Raw genomic sequence first — 22,149 nt, 5'->3', positions numbered from 1 at the left:
AGGAGAGTCCACCCAACAGAGCAAAGTTAAAGCCATGTTTGTATGAAGCGCCTGCCCAACCCATCTTTACATTTTCCAACGGAATACTTTCATTTCAGGAAATGTTTTTGAAGAGATGTGCAACGTTGGGTGGCTGCAACAGTGGTACTAAATGACAGTTGAGAACAAAATATTAAGTGCTACTTTTGTGGTGACCTTCCTTGTTCAATCACCATCATATTCTTGCATCGAACACAGCAGATGACCAACAACCTAAAATGGATCCTTCCAGAGGACAGCCGACGTGAAATTGCAGAGAGTTTCCGCAACAAATTGTTCTTTTATTTCTTGACAATTTAGTTTGTCAATGCTGGGGCATAGGTGAATTGGTGAGCATTACTGTTGAAGACATCGGCACCTCGGGTATTCACCTTACTGTAGCACTTTACAGATATCTGCCTCCTGAACTGTAGCATTTTCTGTTGCATTGAGTGGTAAGTGCTACCAAGTTTGGGTGACTGCTATCTGGCTCTTCACAATCAAGCATTTGGTTCATTCAGATCTCATCACAAATGTCCCATCATCCCAAAGGTATGATGGTACTAAATGACTGTTAGATCAAAACATTAAGTGCTGCTGTTGTGGTGTCCTTACTTGTTGTTCAATTGTCATCATGGCTTGATTTACATGTCCATTAGTAAAGAAACTGTGGATTTGATGAGCTGTGCTGTGTGATCTTATTTTCTAATGCATTAGCCACATCAAATGACCAACAATCAGAAATGTCACCTTTGCGACGAAAACCAACTGGAATTTCGATATATTCAAACATGTGGAAGTACATACACTTTTGGTAAAAAACTTCCTTTTTTTCTTGAAATGTTTGTTGGCCAATATTGTTCTTGATGAGCATTTCTTGTTGAAAACTTCCTCACCTCTGTTCTTTAGCCTTACCGTTGCACTTTGCAGACATCTGTCTCCTGAACTGTAGCATTATCTGTTGCATTGAGTGGTAAGTGCTACCATGTTTGGGTGACTGCTATCTGGCTCTTCACGATCAAGCTCGAGGTTCATTCGTACCTCTTTGAAACTGTCCCATCATCCAGTGTTACATAATCCTGAAGAGTGACAATGTCTGACATTTCAACGCACTGCAAGGTCCCTTTCCTATAAATTTCCTTCTCGAAACATCCTTTTTCCCAGGCATCTCCTATCAGGAGAGTCCACCCAACAAAGTAAAAGCCATGTTTGTATGAAGCGCCTGCCCAACCCTCTTTTTCCTTTTCCAACGGAATACTTTCATTTCAGGAAATGTTTTTGAAGAGATGTGCAACATAGGGTGGCTGCAACAGTGGTACTAAATGACAGTTGAGAACAAAATATTAAGTGCTACTTTTGTGGTGACCTTCCTTGTTCAATCATCATCATATTCTTGCATCGAACACAGCAGATGACCAACAACCTAAAATGGATCCTTCCAGAGGACAGCCGACGTGAAATTGCAGAGAGTTTCCGCAACAAATTGTTCTTTTATTTCTTGACAATTTAGTTTGTCAATGCTGGGGCATAGGTGAATTGGTGAGCATTACTGTTGAAGACATCGGCACCTCGGGTATTCACCTTACTGTAGCACTTTACAGATATCTGCCTCCTGAACTGTAGCATTTTCTGTTGCATTGAGTGGTAAGTGCTACCAAGTTTGGGTGACTGCTATCTGGCTCTTCACAATCAAGCATTTGGTTCATTCAGATCTCATCACAAATGTCCCATCATCCCAAACGGAAATTTGTCACCTGGTATCATGAATGAAGGTTTACTCTACCAATATTTGTTGTTCAGATAAGATGGGAAAAAAGAAGGGATTAAGAATCACTGGTATTGAGTGATTTGCTTGACCATGTTATGTCTCTGACTTTTATCTGAGAATGTTATGGCCACTCGTGAAATTGGATTTTCATGTCTATAATTGAAGATGTCAAGTGGCTGACCTTGTACATCGTTTCGTTTACCAATGGTCTTCTTTAATTTTAAACACAGTTTAAGAATGGAAGTTGATGAGTAATGTCGGGTGGCTGCAACAATGGTACTAAATGACTGTTAGATCAAAACATTAAGTGCTGCTGTTGTGGTGTCCTTACTTGTTGTTCAATTGTCATCATGGCTTGATTTACATGTCCATTAGTAATGAAACTGTGGATTTAATGAGCTGTGCTGTGTGGTCTTATTTTCTAATGCATTAGCCACATCAAATGACCAACAATCAGAAACGTCACCTTTGCGACGAAAACAAACAGGAATTTCGATATATTCAAACATGTGGAAGCACATACACTTTTGGTAAAAAACTTCCTTTTTTTCTTGAAATGTTTGTTGGTCTATATTGTTCTTGATGAGCATTTCTTGTTGAAAACTTCCTCACCTCTGTTCTTTAGCCTTACCGTAGCACTTTACAGACATCTGCCTCCTGAACTGTAGCATTTTCTGTTGCATTGAGTGGTAAGTGCTACCATGTTTGGGTGACTGCTATCTGGCTCTTTGCGATCAAGCTCGAGATTCATTTGTACCACTTTGAAACTGTCCCATCATCCAGTGTTACATAATCCTGAAGAGTGACATTGTCTGACATTTCCACGCACTGCAAGGTCCCTTTCCTATAAATTTCCTTCTCGAAACAGATCCTATTTCCCAGGCATCTCCTATCATGAGAGTCCAACCAACAGAGCAAAGTTAAAGCCATGTTTGTATGAAGCACCTGCCGATCCCATCTTTTCCTTTTCCAACGGAATACTTTCATTTCAGGAAATGTTTTTGAAAAGATGTGCAACATAGGGTGGCTGCAACAGTGGTATTAAATGACAGTTGAGGACAAAATATTAAGTGCTACTTTTGTGGTGACCTTCCTTGTTCAATCGTCATCACTTGGTTTGGTCAACGTGTTCCGCTGAGTTTTATTTGGCTTGTCAAGTGCAGGTCTTACTAACTTTTTATGTCCAAATTGTGTGCAAGTGCCCTTATGATGCATTCATTATTTTCTCGTCTTTGTGACTTTGAATGAAAGATGTTTGTCAAATCTATTGAAGCTACCAACTGTTGCAGATTTGTTGGTGTTTTGCAAGACTTGTGGTGCATTAGCTGAGATGAACACCCAAGGCCAATGACCTTGCAGGCTGCATGGATACAAAAGAAATGATTGTCACCTATTCAGAGGGAAAGTAAGAGGTGCAAATTGCCAAACTGCTGTAGGTTCCTGGAGGGACAATATATTCTTGCATCGGACACAGCAGATGACCAACAACCTAAAATGGGTCCTTCCAGAGGACAGCCGACGTGAAATTGCAGAGTTTCCGCAAGAAATTGTTCTGTTAGTTCTTGAAAATTTAGTTTGTCAATGCTGGGGCATAGGTGAATTGGTGAGCATTTCTGTTGAAGACATCGGCACCTCGGGTATTCGCCTTACTGTAGCACTTTACAGATATCTGCCTCCTGAACTGTAGCATTTTCTGTTGCATTGAGTGGTAAGTGCTACCAAGTTTGGGTGACTGCTATCTGGCTCTTCACAATCAAGCATTTGGTTCATTCAGATCTCATCACAAATGTCCCAACATCTCAAAGGGAAATTTGTCACCTGGTATCATGAATGAAGGTTTACTCTACCAATATTTGTTGCTCAGATAAGATGGAAAAAAGAAGGGATTAAGAATCACTGGTATTGAGTGATTTGCTTGACCATGTTATGTCTTTTATCTGAGAATGTTATGGCCACTCGTGAAATTGGATTTTGATGTCTATAATTGAAGATGTCAAGCGGCTGATCTTGTACATCGTTTCGTTTACCAATGGTCTTCTTTAATTTTAAACACAGTTTAAGAATGGAAGTTGATGAGCAATGTCAGGTGGCTGCAACAATCGTACTAAATGACTGTTCGATCAAAAAATTAAGTGCTGCTGTTGTGGTGTCCTTACTTGTTGTTCAATTGTCATCATGGCTTGATTTACATGTCCATCTGACTCTTTTTTTACCAGTTAGTAATGAAACTGTGTGGATTTGATGAGCTGTGCTGTGTGGTCTTATTTTCTAATGCATCAGCCAACAGGAACGTAACCTTTGCGACGAAAACCAACAGGAATTTCGATATATTCAAACATGTGGAAGTACATACACTTTTGGTAAAAAACTTCCTTTTTTTCTTGAAATGTTTGTTGGCCAATATTGTTCTTGATGAGCATTTCTTGTTGAAAACTTCCTCACCCCTGTTCTTTAGCCTTACCGTTGCACTTTGCAGACATCTGTCTCCTGAACTGTAGCATTTTCTGTTGCATTGAGTGGTAAGTGCTACCATGTTTGGGTGACTGCTATCTGGCTCTTCACGATCAAGCTCGAGGTTCATTCGTACCTCTTTGAAACTGTCCCATCATCCAGTGTTATATAACCCTGAAGAGTGACATTGTCTGACATATCCACGCACTGCAAGGTCCCTCTCCTATAAATTTCCTTAACAAAACAGATCCTTTTCCCAGGCATCTCCTATCAGGAGAGTCCACCCAACAGAGCAAAGTTAAAGCCATGTTTGTATGAAGCGCCTGCCCAACCCATCTTTACATTTTCCAACGGAATACTTTCATTTCAGGAAATGTTTTTGAAGAGATGTGCAACGTTGGGTGGCTGCAACAGTGGTACTAAATGACAGTTGAGAACAAAATATTAAGTGCTACTTTTGTGGTGACCTTCCTTGTTCAATCACCATCATATTCTTGCATCGAACACAGCAGATGACCAACAACCTAAAATGGATCCTTCCAGAGGACAGCCGACGTGAAATTGCAGAGAGTTTCCGCAACAAATTGTTCTTTTATTTCTTGACAATTTAGTTTGTCAATGCTGGGGCATAGGTGAATTGGTGAGCATTACTGTTGAAGACATCGGCACCTCGGGTATTCTCCTTACTGTAGCACTTTACAGATATCTGCCTCCTGAACTGTAGCATTTTCTGTTGCATTGAGTGGTAAGTGCTACCAAGTTTGGGTGACTGCTATCTGGCTCTTCACAATCAAGCATTTGGTTCATTCAGATCTCATCACAAATGTCCCATCATCCCAAAGGGAAATTTGTCACCTGGTATCACGAATGAAGGTTTACTCTACCAATATTTGTTGCTCAGATAAGATGGAAAAAAGAAGGGATTAAGAATCACTGGTCTTGAGTGATTTGCTTGACCATGTTATGACCTCTGACTTTTATCTGAGAATGTTATGGCCACTCGTGAAATTGGATTTTCATGTCTATAATTGAAGATGTCAAGCGGCTGACCTTGTACATCGTTTCGTTTACCAATGGTCTTTAATTTAAAACACAGTTTAAGAATGGAAGTTGATGAGCAATGTCGGGTGGCTGCAACAATGGTAGTAAATTACTTAGATCAAAACATTTTAGTGCTGCTGTTGTGGTGTCCTTACTTGTTGTTCAATTGTCATCATGGCTTGATTTACATGTCCATTAGTAATGAAACTGGATTTGATGAGCTGTGCTGTGTGGTCTTATTTTCTAATGCATTAGCCACATCAAATGACCAACAATCAGAAATGTAACCTTTGCGATGAAAACCAACAGGAATTTCGATATATTCAAACATGTGGAAGTACATACACTTTTGGTAAAAAACGTCCTTTTTTTCTTGAAATGTTTGTTGGTCAATATTGTTCTTGATGAGCATTTCTTGTTGAAAACTTCCTCACCTCTGTTCTCTAGCCTTACCGTTGCACTTTGCAGACATCTGTCTCCTGAACTGTAGCATTTTCTGTTGCATTGAGTGGTAAGTGCTACCATGTTTGGGTGACTGCTATCTGGCTCTTCGCGATCAAGCTCGAGATTCATTCGTACCACTTTGAAACTGCCCATCATCCAGTGTTACATAATCCTGAAGAGTGACATTGTCTCACATTTCCACGCACTGCAAGGTCCCTTTCCTATAAATGTCCTTCTCGAAACAGATCCTTTTTCCCAGGCATCTCCTATCAGGAGAGTCCAACCAACAGAGCAAAGTTAAAGCCATGTTTGTATGAAGCGCCTGCCCAACCCATCTTTACATTTTCCTACGGAATACTTTCATTTCAGGAAATGTTTTTGAAGAGATGTGCAACGTTGGGTGGCTGCAACAGTGGTACTAAATGACAGTTGAGAACAAAATATTAAGTGCTACTTTTGTGGTGACGTTCCTTGTTCAATCATCATCATATTCTTGCATCAAACACAGCAGATGACCAACAACCTAAAATGGATCCTTCCAGAGGACAGCCGACGTGAAATTGCAGAGATTTTCCGCAACAAATTGTTCTTTTATTTCTTGACAATTTAGTTTGTCAATGCTGGGGCATAGGTGAATTGGTGAGCATTACTGTTGAAGACATCGGCACCTCGGGTATTCTCCTTACTGTAGCACTTTACAGATATCTGCCTCCTGAACTGTAGCATTTTCTGTTGCATTGAGTGGTAAGTGCTACCAAGTTTGGGTGACTGCTATCTGGCTCTTCACAATCAAGCATTTGGTTCATTCAGATCTCATCACAAATGTCCCATCATCCCAAAGGGAAATTTGTCACCTGGTATCACGAATGAAGGTTTACTCTACCAATATTTGTTGTTCAGATAAGATGGGAAAAAAGAAGGGATTAAGAATCACTGGTCTTGAGTGATTTGCTTGACCATGTTATGTCTCTGACTTTTATCTGAGAATGTTATCGCCACTCGTGAAATTGGATTTTCATGTCTATAATTGAAGATGTCAAGCGGCTGACCTTGCACATCGTTTCGTTTACCAATGGTCTTTAATTTAAAACACAGTTTAAGAATGGAAGTTGATGAGCAATGTCGGGTGGCTGCAACAATGGTACTAAATGACTTAGATCAAAACATTTTAGTGCTGCTGTTGTGGTGTCCTTACTTGTTGTTCAATTGTCATCATGGCTTGATTTACATGTCCATTAGTAATGAAACTGGATTTGATGAGCTGTGCTGTGTGGTCTTATTTTCTAATGCATTAGCCACATCAAATGACCAACAATCAGAAATGTAACCTTTGCGATGAAAACCAACAGGAATTTCGATATATTCAAACATGTGGAAGTACATACACTTTTGGTAAAAAACGTCCTTTTTTTCTTGAAATGTTTGTTGGTCAATATTGTTCTTGATGAGCATTTCTTGTTGAAAACTTCCTCACCTCTGTTCTTTAGCCTTACCGTTGCACTTTGCAGACATCTGTCTCCTGAACTGTAGCATTTTCTGTTGCATTGAGTGGTAAGTGCTACCATGTTTGGGTGACTGCTATCTGGCTCTTCGCGATCAAGCTCGAGATTCATTCGTACCACTTTGAAACTGCCCATCATCCAGTGTTACATAATCCTGAAGAGTGACATTGTCTCACATTTCCACGCACTGCAAGGTCCCTTTCCTATAAATGTCCTTCTCGAAACAGATCCTTTTTCCCAGGCATCTCCTATCAGGAGAGTCCAACCAACAGAGCAAAGTTAAAGCCATGTTTGTATGAAGCGCCTGCCCAACCCATCTTTACATTTTCCAACGGAATACTTTCATTTCAGGAAATGTTTTTGAAGAGATGTGCAACGTTGGGTGGCTGCAACAGTGGTACTAAATGACAGTTGAGAACAAAATATTAAGTGCTACTTTTGTGGTGACGTTCCTTGTTCAATCATCATCATATTCTTGCATCAAACACAGCAGATGACCAACAACCTAAAATGGATCCTTCCAGAGGACAGCCGACGTGAAATTGCAGAGAGTTTCCGCAACAAATTGTTCTTTTATTTCTTGACAATTTAGTTTGTCAATACTGGGGCATAGGTGAATTGGTGAGCATTACTGTTGATGACATCGGCACCTCGGGTATTCTCCTTACTGTAGCACTTTACAGATATTTGCCTCCTGAACTGTAGCATTTTCTGTTGCATTGAGTGGTAAGTGCTACCAAGTTTGGGTGACTGCTATCTGGCTCTTCACAATCAAGCATTTGGTTCATTCAGATCTCATCACAAATGTCCCATCATCCCAAAGGGAAATTTGTCACCTGGTATCACGAATGAAGGTTTACTCTACCAATATTTGTTGTTCAGATAAGATGGGAAAAAAGAAGGGATTAAGAATCACTGGTCTTGAGTGATTTGCTTGACCATGTTATGTCTCTGACTTTTATCTGAGAATGTTATCGCCACTCGTGAAATTGGATTTTCATGTCTATAATTGAAGATGTCAAGCGGCTGACCTTGCACATCGTTTCGTTTACCAATGGTCTTTAATTTAAAACACAGTTTAAGAATGGAAGTTGATGAGCAATGTCGGGTGGCTGCAACAATGGTACTAAATGACTTAGATCAAAACATTTTAGTGCTGCTGTTGTGGTGTCCTTACTTGTTGTTCAATTGTCATCATGGCTTGATTTACATGTCCATTAGTAATGAAACTGGATTTGATGAGCTGTGCTGTGTGGTCTTATTTTCTAATGCATTAGCCACATCAAATGACCAACAATCAGAAATGTAACCTTTGCGATGAAAACCAACAGGAATTTCGATATATTCAAACATGTGGAAGTACATACACTTTTGGTAAAAAACGTCCTTTTTTTCTTGAAATGTTTGTTGGTCAATATTGTTCTTGATGAGCATTTCTTGTTGAAAACTTCCTCACCTCTGTTCTTTAGCCTTACCGTTGCACTTTGCAGACATCTGTCTCCTGAACTGTAGCATTTTCTGTTGCATTGAGTGGTAAGTGCTACCATGTTTGGGTGACTGCTATCTGGCTCTTCACGATCAAGCTCGAGATTCATTCGTACCACTTTGAAACTGTCCCATCATCCAGTGTTATATAATCCTGAAGAGTGACATTGTCTGACATATCCACGCACTGCAAGGTCCCTTTCCTATAAATTTCCTTCTCGAAACAGATCGTATTTCCCAGGCATCTCCTATCAGGAGAGTCCAACCAACAGAGCAAAGTTAAAGCCATGTTTGTATGAAGCACCTGCCAAACCCATCTTTTCCTTTTCCAACGGAATACTTTCATTTCAGGAAATGTTTTTGAAGAGATGTGCAACATAGGGTGGCTGCAACAGTGGTACTAAATGACAGTTGAGGACAAAATATTAAGTGCTACTTTTGTGGTGACCTTCCTTGTTCAATCGTCATCACTTGGTTTGGTCAACGTGTTCCGCTGAGTTTTATTTGGCTTGTCAAGTGCGGGTCTTACTAACTTTTTATGTCCAAATTGTGTGCAAGTGTCCTTATGATGCATTCATTATTTTCTCGTCTTTGTGACTTTGAATGAAAGATGTTTGTCAAATCTATTGAAGCTACCAACTGTTGCAGATTTGTTGGTGTTTTGCAAGACTTGTGGTGCATTAGCTGAGATGAACACCCGAGGCCAATGACCTTGCAGGCTGCATGGATACAAAAGGAATGATTGTCACCTATTCAGAGGGAAAGTAAGAGGTGCAAATTGCCAAACTGCTGTAGGTTCCTGGAGGGACAATATATTCTTGCATCGGACACTGCAGATGACCAACAACCTAAAATGGGTCCTTCCAGAGGACAGCCGACGTGAAATTGCAGAGTTTCCGCAAGAAATTGTTCTATTATTTCTTGAAAATTTAGTTTGTCAATGCTGGGGCATAGGTGAATTGGTGAGCATTTCTGTTGAAGACATCGGCACCTCGGGTATTCGCCTTACTGTAGCACTTTACAGATATCTGCCTTCTGAACTGTAGCATTTTCTGTTGCATTGAGTGGTAAGTGCTACCAAGTTTGGGTGACTGCTATCTGGCTCTTCACAATCAAGCATTTGGTTCATTCAGATCTCATCACAAATGTCCCAACATCTCAAAGGGAAATTTGTCACCTGGTATCACGAATGAAGGTTTACTCTACCAATATTTGTTGCTCAGATAAGATGGAAAAAAGAAGGGATTAAGAATCACTGGTATTGAGTGATTTGCTTGACCATGTTATGTCTTTTATCTGAGAATGTTATGGCCACTCGTGAAATTGGATTTTCATGTCTATAATTGAAGATGTCAAGCGGCTGATCTTGTACATCATTTCGTTTACCAATGGTCTTCTTTAATTTTAAACACAGTTTAAGAATGGAAGTTGATGAGCAATGTCGGGTGGCTGCAACAATCGTACTAAATGACTTCGATCAAAAAATTAAGTGCTGCTGTTGTGGTGTCCATACTTGTTGTTCAATTGTCATCATGGCTTGATTTACATGTCCATCTGACTCTTTTTCTACCAGTTAGTAATGAAACTGTGTGGATTTGATGAGCTGTGCTGTGTGGTCTTATTTTCTAATGCATCAGCCAACAGGAACGTAACCTTTGCGACGAAAACCAACAGGAATTTCGATATATTCAAACATGTGGAAGTACATACACTTTTGGTAAAAAACTTCCTTTTTTTCTTGAAATGTTTGTTGGGCAATATTGTTCTTGACGAGCATTTCTTGTTGAAAACTTCCTCACCTCTGTTCTTTAGCCTTACCGTAGCACTTTACAGACATCTGCCTCCTGAACTGTAGCATTTTCTGTTGCATTGTAAGTGCTACCATGTTTGGGTGACTGCTATCTGGCTCTTCACGATCAAGCTCGAGGTTCATTCGTACCTCTTTGAAAATGTCCCATCATCCAGTGTTATATAATCCTGAAGAGTGACATTGTCTGACATATCCACGCACTGCAAGGTCCCTTTCCTATAAATTTCCTTCTCGAAACAGATCCTTTTTCCCAGGCATCTCCTATCAGGAGAGTCCACCCAACAGAGCAAAGTTAAAGCCATGTTTGTATGAAGCGCCTGCCCAACCCATTTTTTCCTTTTCCAACGGAATACTTTCATTTCAGGAAATGTTTTTGAAGAGATGTGCAACGTTGGGTGGCTGCAACAGTGGTACTAAATGACAGTTGAAAACAAAATATTAAGTGCTACTTTTGTGGTGACCTTCCTTGTTCAATCATCATCATATTCTTGCATCAAACACAGCAGATGACCAACAACCTAAAATGGATCCTTCCAGAGGACAGCCGACGTGAAATTGCAGAGAGTTTCCGCAACAAATTGTTCTTTTATTTCTTGAAAATTTAGTTTGTCAATGCTGGGGCATAGGTGAATTGGTGAGCATTTCTGTTGAAGACATCGGCACCTCGGGTATTCTCCTTACTGTAGCACTTTACAGATATCTGCCTCCTGAACTGTAGCATTTTCTGTTGCATTGAGTGGTAAGTGCTACCAAGTTTGGGTGACTGCTATCTGGCTCTTCACAATCAAGCATTTGTTCATTCAGATCTCATCACAAATGTCCCATCATCCCAAAGGGAAATTTGTCACCTGGTATCACGAATGAAGGTTTACTCTACCAATATTTGTTGTTCAGATAAGATGGGAAAAAAGAAGGGATTAAGAATCACTGGTCTTGAGTGATTTGCTTGACCATGTTATGTCACTGACTTTTATCTGAGAATGTTATGGCCACTCGTGAAATTGGATTTTCATGTCTATAATTGAAGATGTCAAGCGGCTGACCTTGTACATCGTTTCGTTTACCAATGGTCTTCTTTAATTTTAAACACAGTTTAAGAATTGAAGTTGATGAGCAATGTCGGGTGGCTGCAACAATGGTACTAAATGACTGTTAGATCAAAACATTGAGTGCTGCTGTTGTGGTGTCCTTACTTGTTGTTCAATTGTCATCATGGCTTGATTTACATGTCCATTAGTAATGAAACTGTGGATTTGATGAGCTGTGCTGTGTGGTGTTATTTTATAATGCATTAGCCACATCAAATGACCAACAATCAGAAACGTCACCTTTGCGATGAAAACCAACAGGAATTTCGATATATTCAAACATGTGGAAGTACATACACTTTTGGTAAAAAACTTCCTTTTTTTCTTGAAATGTTTGTTGGTCAATATTGTTCTTGATGAGCATTTCTTGTTGAAAACTTCCTCACCTCTGTTCTTTAGCCTTACCGTTGCACTTTGCAGACATCTGTCTCCTGAACTGTAGCATTTTCTGTTGCATTGAGTGGTAAGTGCTACCATGTTTGGGTGACTGCTATCTGGCTCTTCACGATCAAGCTCGAGGTTCATTCGTACCTCTTTGAAACTGTCCCATCATCCAGTGTTATATAATCCTGAAGAGTGACATTGTCTGACATATCCACGCACTGCAAGGTCCCTTTCCTATAAATTTCCTGCTCGAAACAGATCCTTTTTCCCAGGCATCTCCTATCAGGAGAGTCCACCCAACAGAGCAAAGTTAAAGCCATGTTTGTATGAAGCACCTGCCCAACCCATCTTTTCCTTTTCCAACGGAATACTTTCATTTCAGGAAATGTTTTTGAAGAGATGTGCAACGTTGGGTGGCTGCAACAGTGGTACTAAATGACAGTTGAGAACAAAATATTAAGTGCTACTTTTGTGGTGACGTTCCTTGTTCAATCATCATCATATTCTTGCATCAAACACAGCAGATGACCAACAACCTAAAATGGATCCTTCCAGAGGACAGCCGACGTGAAATTGCAGAGAGTTTCCGCAACAAATTGTTCTTTTATTTCTTGAAAATTTAGTTTGTCAATGCTGGGGCATAGGTGAATTGGTGAGCATTACTGTTGAAGACATCGGCACCTCGGGTATTCTCCTTACTGTAGCATTTTACAGATATCTGCCTCCTGAACTGTACCATTTTCTGTTGCATTGAGTGGTAAATCCTACCAAGTTTGGGTGACTGCTATCTGGCTCTTCACAATCAAGCATTTGGTTCATTCAGATCTCATCACAAATGTCCCATCATCCCAAAGGGAAATTTGTCACCTGGTATCACGAATGAAGGTTTACTCTACCAATATTTGTTGTTCAGATAAGATGGGGAAAAAGAAGGGATTAAGAATCACTGGTCTTGAGTGATTTGCTTGACCATGTTATGTCTCTGACTTTTATCTGAGAATGTTATGGCCACTCGTGAAATTGGATTTTCATGTCTATAATTGAAGATGTCAAGCGGCTGACCTTGTACATCGTTTCGTTTACCAATGGTCTTTAATTTTAAACACAGTTTAAGAATTGAAGTTGATGAGCAATGTCGGGTGGCTGCAACAATGGTACTAAATGACTTAGATCAAAACATTGAGTGCTGCTGTTGTGGTGTCCTTACTTGTTGTTCAATTGTCATCATGGCTTGATTTACATGTCCATTAGTAATGAAACTGTGGATTTGATGAGCTGTGCTGTGTGGTCCTATTTTCTAATGCATTAGCCACATCAAATGACCAACAATCAGAAACGTCACCTTTGCGATGAAAACCAACAGGAATTTCGATATATTCAAACATGTGGAAGTACATACACTTTTGGTAAAAAACTTCCTTTTTTTCTTGAAATGTTTGTTGGTCAATATTGTTCTTGATGAGCATTTCTTGTTGAAAACTTCCTCACCTCTGTTCTTTAGCCTTACCGTTGCACTTTGCAGACATCTGTCTCCTGAACTGTAGCATTTTCTGTTGCATTGAGTGGTAAGTGCTACCATGTTTGGGTGACTGCTATCTGGCTCTTCACGATCAAGCTCGAGGTTCATTCGTACCTCTTTGAAACTGTCCCATCATCCAGTGTTACATAATCCTGAAGAGTGACATTGTCTGACATATCCACGCACTGCAAGGTCCCTTTCCTATAAATTTCCTTCTCGAAACAGATCCTTTTTCCCAGGCATCTCCTATCAGGAGAGTCCACCCAACAGAGCAAAGTTAAAGCCATGTTTGTATGAAGCGCCTGCCCAACCCATCTTTTCCTTTTCCAACGGAATACTTTCATTTCAGGAAATGTTTTTGAAGAGATGTGCAACGTTGGGTGGCTGCAACAGTGGTACTAAATGACAGTTGAGAACAAAATATTAAGTGCTACTTTTGTGGTGACGTTCCTTGTTCAATCATCATCATATTCTTGCATCAAACACAGCAGATGACCAACAACCTAAAATGGATCCTTCCAGAGGACAGCCGACGTGAAATTGCAGAGAGTTTCCGCAACAAATTGTTCTTTTATTTCTTGAAAATTTAGTTTGTCAATGCTGGGGCATAGGTGAATTGGTGAGCATTACTGTTGAAGACATCGGCACCTCGGGTATTCTCCTTACTGTAGCATTTTACAGATATCTGCCTCCTGAACTGTAGCATTTTCTGTTGCATTGAGTGGTAAGTGCTACCAAGTTTGGGTGACTGCTATCTGGCTCTTCACAATCAAGCATTTGGTTCATTCAGATCTCATCACAAATGTCCCATCATCCCAAAGGGAAATTTGTCACCTGGTATCACGAATGAAGGTTTACTCTACCAATATTTGTTGTTCAGATAAGATGGGAAAAAAGAAGGGATTAAGAATCACTGGTCTTGAGTGATTTGCTTGACCATGTTATGTCACTGACTTTTATCTGAGAATGTTATGGCCACTCGTGAAATTGGATTTTCATGTCTATAATTGAAGATGTCAAGCGGCTGACCTTGTACATCGTTTCGTTTACCAATGGTCTTCTTTAATTTTAAACACAGTTTAAGAATGGAAGTTGATGAGCAATGTCGGGTGGCTGCAACAATGGTACTAAATGACTGTTAGATCAAAACATTTAGTGCTGCTGTTGTGGTGTCCTTACTTGTTGTTCAATTGTCATCATGGCTTGATTTACATGTCCATTAGTAATGAAACTGTGGATTTGATGAGCTGTGCTGTGTGGTCTTATTTTCTAATGCATTAGCCACATCAAATGACCAACAATCAGAAACGTCACCTTTGCGATGAAAACCAACAGGAATTTCGATATATTCAAACATGTGGAAGTACATACACTTTTGGTAAAAAACTTCCTTTTTTTCTTGAAATGTTTGTTGGTCAATATTGTTCTTGATGAGCATTTCTTGTTGAAAACTTCCTCACCTCTGTTCTTTAGCCTTACCGTTGCACTTTGCAGACATCCGTCTCCTGAACTGTAGCATTTTCTGTTGCATTGAGTGGTAAGTGCTACCATGTTTGGGTGACTGCTATCTGGCTCTTCACGATCAAGCTCGAGGTTCATTCGTACCTCTTTGAAACTGTCCCATCATCCAGTGTTACATAATCCTGAAGAGTGACATTGTCTGACATATCCACGCATTGCAAGGTCCCTTTCCTATAAATTTCCTGCTCGAAACAGATCCTTTTTCCCAGGCATCTCCTATCAGGAGAGTCCACCCAACAGAGCAAAGTTAAAGCCATGTTTGTATGAAGCACCTGCCCAACCCATCTTTTCCTTTTCCAACGGAATACTTTCATTTCAGGAAATGTTTTTGAAGAGATGTGCAACGTTGGGTGGCTGCAACAGTGGTACTAAATGACAGTTGAGAACAAAATATTAAGTGCTACTTTTGTGGTGACGTTCCTTGTTCAATCATCATCATATTCTTGCATCAAACACAGCAGATGACCAACAACCTAAAATGGATCCTTCCAGAGGACAGCCGACGTGAAATTGCAGAGAGTTTCCGCAACAAATTGTTCTTTTATTTCTTGAAAATTTAGTTTGTCAATGCTGGGGCATAGGTGAATTGGTGAGCATTACTGTTGAAGACATCGGCACCTCGGGTATTCTCCTTACTGTAGCATTTTACAGATATCTGCCTCCTGAACTGTAGCATTTTCTGTTGCATTGAGTGGTAAGTGCTACCAAGTTTGGGTGACTGCTATCTGGCTCTTCACAATCAAGCATTTGGTTCATTCAGATCTCATCACAAATGTCCCATCATCCAAAGGGAAATTTGTCACCTGGTATCACGAATGAAGGTTTACTCTACCAATATTTGTTGCTCAGATAAGATGGGAAAAAAGAAGGGATTAAGAATCACTGGTCTTGAGTGATTTGCTTGACCATGTTATGCTCTGACTTTTATCTGAGAATGTTATGGCCACTCGTGAAATTGGATTTTCATGTCTATAATTGAAGATGTCAAGCGGCTGACCTTGTACATCGTTTCGTTTACCAATGGTCTTTAATTTAAACACAGTTTAAGAATGGAAGTTGATGAGCAATGTCGGGTGGCTGCAACAATGGTACTAAATGACTGTTAGATCAAAAAATTAAGTGCTGCTGTTGTGGTTTCCTTACTTGTTGTTCAATTGTCATCATGGCTTGATTTACATGTCCATTAGTAATGAAACTGTGGATTTGATGAGCTGTGCTGTGTGGTCTTATATTCTAATGCATTAGCCACATCAAATGACCAACAATCAGAAACGTCACCTTTGCGACGAAAACCAACAGGAATTTCGATATATTCAAACATGTGGAAGTACATACACTTTTGGTAAAAAACTTCCTTTTTTTATTGAAATGTTTGTTGGTCAATATTGTTCTTGATGAGCATTTCTTGTTGAAAACTTCCTCACCTCTGTTCTTTAGCCTTACCGTTGCACTTTGCAGACATCTGTCTCCTGAACTGTAGCATTTTCTGTTGCATTGAGTGGTAAGTGCTACCATGTTTGGGTGACTGCTATCTGGCTCTTCACGATCAAGCTCGAGGTTCATTCGTACCTCTTTGAAACTGTCCCATCATCCAGTGTTACATAATCCTGAAGAGTGACATTGTCTGACATATCCACGCACTGCAAGGTCCCTTTCCTATAAATTTCCTTCTCGAAACAGATCCTTTTTCCCAGGCATCTCCTATCAGGAGAGTCCACCCAACAGAGCAAAGTTAAAGCCATGTTTGTATGAAGCGCCTGCCCAACCCATCTTTTCCTTTTCCAACGGAATACTTTCATTTCAGGAAATGTTTTTGAAGAGATGTGCAACGTTGGGTGGCTGCAACAGTGGTACTAAATGACAGTTGAGAACAAAATATTAAGCGCTACTTTTGTGGTGACGTTCCTTGTTCAATCATCATCATATTCTTACATCAAACACAGCAGATGACCAACAACCTAAAATGGATCCTTCCAGAGGACAGCCGACGTGAAATTGCAGAGAGTTTCCGCAACAAATTGTTCTTTTATTTCTTGAAAATTTAGTTTGTCAATGCTGGGGCATAGGTGAATTGGTGAGCATTCCTGTTGAAGACATCGGCACCTTGGGTATTCTCCTTACTGTAGCATTTTACAGATATCTGGCTCCTAAACTGTAGCATTTTCTATTGCATTGAGTGGTAAGTGCTACCAAGTTTGGGTGACTGCTATCTGGCTCTTCACAATCAAGCATTTGGTTCATTCAGATCTCATCACAAATGTCCCATCATCCCAAAGGGAAATTTGTCACCTGGTATCACGAATGAAGGTTTACTCTACCAATATTTGTTGTTCAGATAAGATGGGGAAAAAAGAAGGGATTAAGAATCACTGGTCTTGAGTGATTTGCTTGACCATGTTATGTCTCTGACTTTTATCTGAGAATGTTATGGCCACTCGTGAAATTGGATTTTCATGTCTATAATTGAAGATGTCAAGCGGCTGACCTTGTACATCGTTTCGTTTACCAATGGTCTTTAATTTAAAACACAGTTTAAGAATGGAAGTTGATGAGCAATGTCGGGTGGCTGCAACAATGGTACTAAATGACTTAGATCAAAACATTTTAGTGCTGCTGTTGTGGTGTCCTTACTTGTTGTTCAATTGTCATCATGGCTTGATTTACATGTCCATTAGTAATGAAACTGTGGATTTGATGAGCTGTGCTGTGTGGTCTTATTTTCTAATGCATTAGCCACATCAAATGACCAACAATCAGAAATGTAACCTTTGCGATGAAAACCAACAGGAATTTCGATATATTCAAACATGTGGAAGTACATACACTTTTGGTAAAAAACGTCCTTTTTTTCTTGAAATGTTTGTTGGTCTATATTGTTCTTGATGAGCATTTCTTGTTGAAAACTTCCTCACCTCTGTTCTTTAGCCTTACCGTTGCACTTTGCAGACATCTGTCTCCTGAACTGTAGCATTTTCTGTTGCATTGAGTCGTAAGTGCTACCATGTTTGGGTGACTGCTATCTGGCTCTTCACGATCAAGCTCGAGGTTCATTCGTACCTCTTTGAAACTGTCCCATCATCCAGTGTTACATAACCCTGAAGAGTGACATTGTCTGACATATCCACGCACTGCAAGGTCCCTTTCCTATAAATTTCCTTCTCGAAACATATCCTTTTTCCCAGGCATCTCCTATCAGGAGAGTCCACCCAACAGAGCAAAGTTAAAGCCATGTTTGTATGAAGCACCTGCCCAACCCTTCTTTTCCTTTTCCAACGGAATACTTTCATTTCAGGAAATGTTTTTGAAGAGATGTGCAACGTTGGGTGGCTGCAACAGTAGTACTAAATGACAGTTGAGAACAAAATATTAAGTGCTACTTTTGTGGTGAAGTTCCTTGTTCAATTATCATCATATTCTTGCATCAAACACAGCAGATGACCAACAACCTAAAATGGATCCTTCCAGAGGACAACCGACGTGAAATTGCAGAGAGCTTCCGCAACAAATTGTTCTTTTACTTCTTGAAAATTTAGTTTGTCAATGCTGGGGCATAGGTGAATTGGTGAGCATTACTGTTGAAGACATCGGCACCTCGGGTATTCTCCTTACTGTAGCATTTTACAGATATCTGGCTCCTAAACTGTAGCATTTTCTATTGCATTGAGTAGTAAGTGCTACCAAGTTTGGGTGACTGCTATCTGGCTCTTCACAATCAAGCATTTGGTTCATTCAGATCTCATCACAAATGTCCCATCATCCCAAAGGGAAATTTGTCACCTGGTATCACGAATGAAGGTTTACTCTACCAATATTTGTTGTTCAGATAAGATGGGGAAAAAAGAAGGGATTAAGAATCACTGGTCTTGAGTGATTTGCTTGACCATGTTATGCCTCTGACGTTTATCTGAGAATGTTATGGCCACTCGTGAAATTGGATTTTCATGTCTATAATTGAAGATGTCAAGCGGCTGACCTTGTACATCGTTTCGTTTACCAATGGTCTTTAATTTAAAACACAGTTTAAGAATGGAAGTTGATGAGCAATGTCGGGTGGCTGCAACAATGCTACTAAATGACTTAGATCAAAACATTTTAGTGCTGCTGTTGTGGTGTCCTTACTTGTTGTTCAATTGTCATCATGGCTTGATTTACATGTCCATTAGTAATGAAACTGTGGATTTGATGAGCTGTGCTGTGTGGTCTTATTTTCTAATGCATTAGCCACATCAAATGACCAACAATCAGAAATGTAACCTTTGCGATGAAAACCAACAGGAATTTCGATATATTCAAACATGTGGAAGTACATACACTTTTGGTAAAAAACGTCCTTTTTTTCTTGAAATGTTTGTTGGTCAATATTGTTCTTGATGAGCATTTCTTGTTGAAAACTTCCTCACCTCTGTTCTTTAGCCTTACCGTTGCACTTGCAGACATCTGTCTCCTGAACTGTAGCATTTTCTGTTGCATTGAGTGGTAAGTGCTACCATGTTTGGGTGACTGCTATCTGGCTCTTCACGATCAAGCTCGAGGTTCATTCGTACCTCTTTGAAACTGTCCCATCATCCAGTGTTACATAATCCTGAAGAGTGACATTGTCTGACATATCCACGCACTGCAAGGTCCCTTTCCTATAAATTTCCTTCTCGAAACAGATCCTTTTTCCCAGGCATCTCCTATCAGGAGAGTCCACCCAACAGAGCAAAGTTAAAGCCATGTTTGTATGAAGCGCCTGCCCAACCCTTCTTTTCCTTTTCCAACGGAATACTTTCATTTCAGGAAATGTTTTCGAAGAGATGTGCAACTTTGGGTGGCTGCAACAGTGGTACTAAATGACAGTTGAGAACAAAATATTAAGTGCTAATTTTGTGGTGACCTTCCTTGTTCAATCATCATCATATTCTTGCATCGAACACAGCAGATGACCAACAACCTAAAATGGATCCTTCCAGAGGACAGCCGACGTGAAATTGCAGAGAGTTTCTAAACAAATTGTTCTTTTATTTCTTGAAAATTTAGTTTGTCAATGCTGGGGCATAGGTTAATTGGTGAGCAGTACTGTTGAAGACATCGGCACCTCGGGTATTCTCCTTACTGTAGCATTTTACAGATATCTGCCTCCTGAACTGTACCATTTTCTGTTGCATTGAGTGGTAAATCCTACCAAGTTTGGGTGACTGCTATCTGGCTCTTCACAATCAAGCATTTGGTTCATTCAGATCTCATCACAAATGTCCCATCATCCCAAAGGGAAATTTGTCACCTGGTATCACGAATGAAGGTTTACTATACCAATATTTGTTGTTCAGATAAGATGGGGAAAAAGAAGGGATTAAGAATCACTGGTCTTGAGTGATTTGCTTGACCATGTTATGCCTCTGACGTTTATCTGAGAATGTTATGGCCACTCGTGAAATTGGATTTTCATGTCTATAATTGAAGATGTCAAGCGGCTGACCTTGTACATCGTTTCGTTTACCAATGGTCTTTAATTTAAAACACAGTTTAAGAATGGAAGTTGATGAGCAATGTCGGGTGGCTGCAACAATGGTACTAAATGACTTAGATCAAAACATTTTAGTGCTGCTGTTGTGGTGTCCTTACTTGTTGTTCAATTGTCATCATGGCTTGATTTACATGTCCATTAGTAATGAAACTGTGGATTTGATGAGCTGTGCTGTGTGGTCTTATTTTCTAATGCATTAGCCACATCAAATGACCAACAATCAGAAATGTAACCTTTGCGATGAAAACCAACAGGAATTTCGATATATTCAAACATGTGGAAGTACATACACTTTTGGTAAAAAACGTCCTTTTTTCTTGAAATGTTTGTTGGTCAATATTGTTCTTGATGAGCATTTCTTGTTGAAAACTTCCTCACCTCTGTTCTTTAGCCTTACCATTGCACTTTGCAGACATCTGTCTCCTGAACTGTAGCATTTTCTGTTGCATTGAGTCGTAAGTGCTACCATGTTTGGGTGACTGCTATCTGGCTCTTCACGATCAAGCTCGAGGTTCATTCGTACCTCTTTGAAACTGTCCCATCATCCAGTGTTATATAATCCTGAAGAGTGACATTGTCTGACATATCCACGCACTGCAAGGTCCCTTTCCTATAAATTTCCTTGTCAAAACAGATCCTTTTCCCAGGCATCTCCTATCAGGAGAGTCCATCCAACAAAGTAAAAGCCATGTTTGTATGAAGCGCCTGCCCAACCCTTTTTTTCCTTTTCCAACGGAATACTTTCATTTCAGGAAATGTTTTTGAAGAGATGTGCAACGTTGGGTGGCTGCAACAGTGGTACTAAATGACAGTTGAGAACAAAATATTATGTGCTACTTTTGTGGTGACCTTCCTTGTTCAATCATCATAATATTCTTGCATCGAACACAGCAGATGACCAACAACCTAAAATGGATCCTTCCAGAGGACAGCCGACGTGAAATTGCAGAGAGTTTCCGCAACAAATTGTTCTTTTATTTCTTGACAATTTAGTTTGTCAATGCTGGGGCATAGGTGAATTGGTGAGCATTACCGTTGAAGACATCGGCACCTCGGGTATTCACCTTACTGTAGCACTTTACAGATATCTGCCTCCTGAACTGTAGCATTTTCTGTTGCATTGAGTGGTAAGTGCTACCAAGTTTGGGTGACTGCTATCTGGCTCTGCACAATCAAGCATTTGGTTCATTCAGATCTCATCACAAATGTCCCATCATCCCAAAGGGAAATTTGTCACCTGGTATCATGAATGAAGGTTTACTCTACCAATATTTGTTGTTCAGATAAGATGGGAAAAAAGAAGGGATTAAGAATCACTGGTCTTGAGTGATTTGCTTGACCATGTTATGTCTCTGACTTTTATCTGAGAATGTTATGGCCACTCGTGAAATTGGATTTTCATGTCTATAATTGAAGATGTCAAGCGGCTGACCTTGTACATCTTTTCGTTTACCAATGGTCTTCTTTCATTTTAAACACAGTTTAAGAATGGAAGTTGATGAGCAATGTCGGGTGGCTGCAACAATGGTACTAAATGACTGTTAGATCAAAACATTAAGTGCTGCTGTTGTGGTGTCCTTACTTGTTGTTCAATTGTCATCATGGCTTGATT

Source organism: Amblyraja radiata, chromosome 1, assembly GCF_010909765.2.
Source record: "Amblyraja radiata isolate CabotCenter1 chromosome 1, sAmbRad1.1.pri, whole genome shotgun sequence".
NCBI lineage: Eukaryota > Metazoa > Chordata > Chondrichthyes > Rajiformes > Rajidae > Amblyraja > Amblyraja radiata.
The sequence above is the reverse complement of the archived record's forward strand: the minus strand, read 5'-3'. Positions refer to the sequence as shown.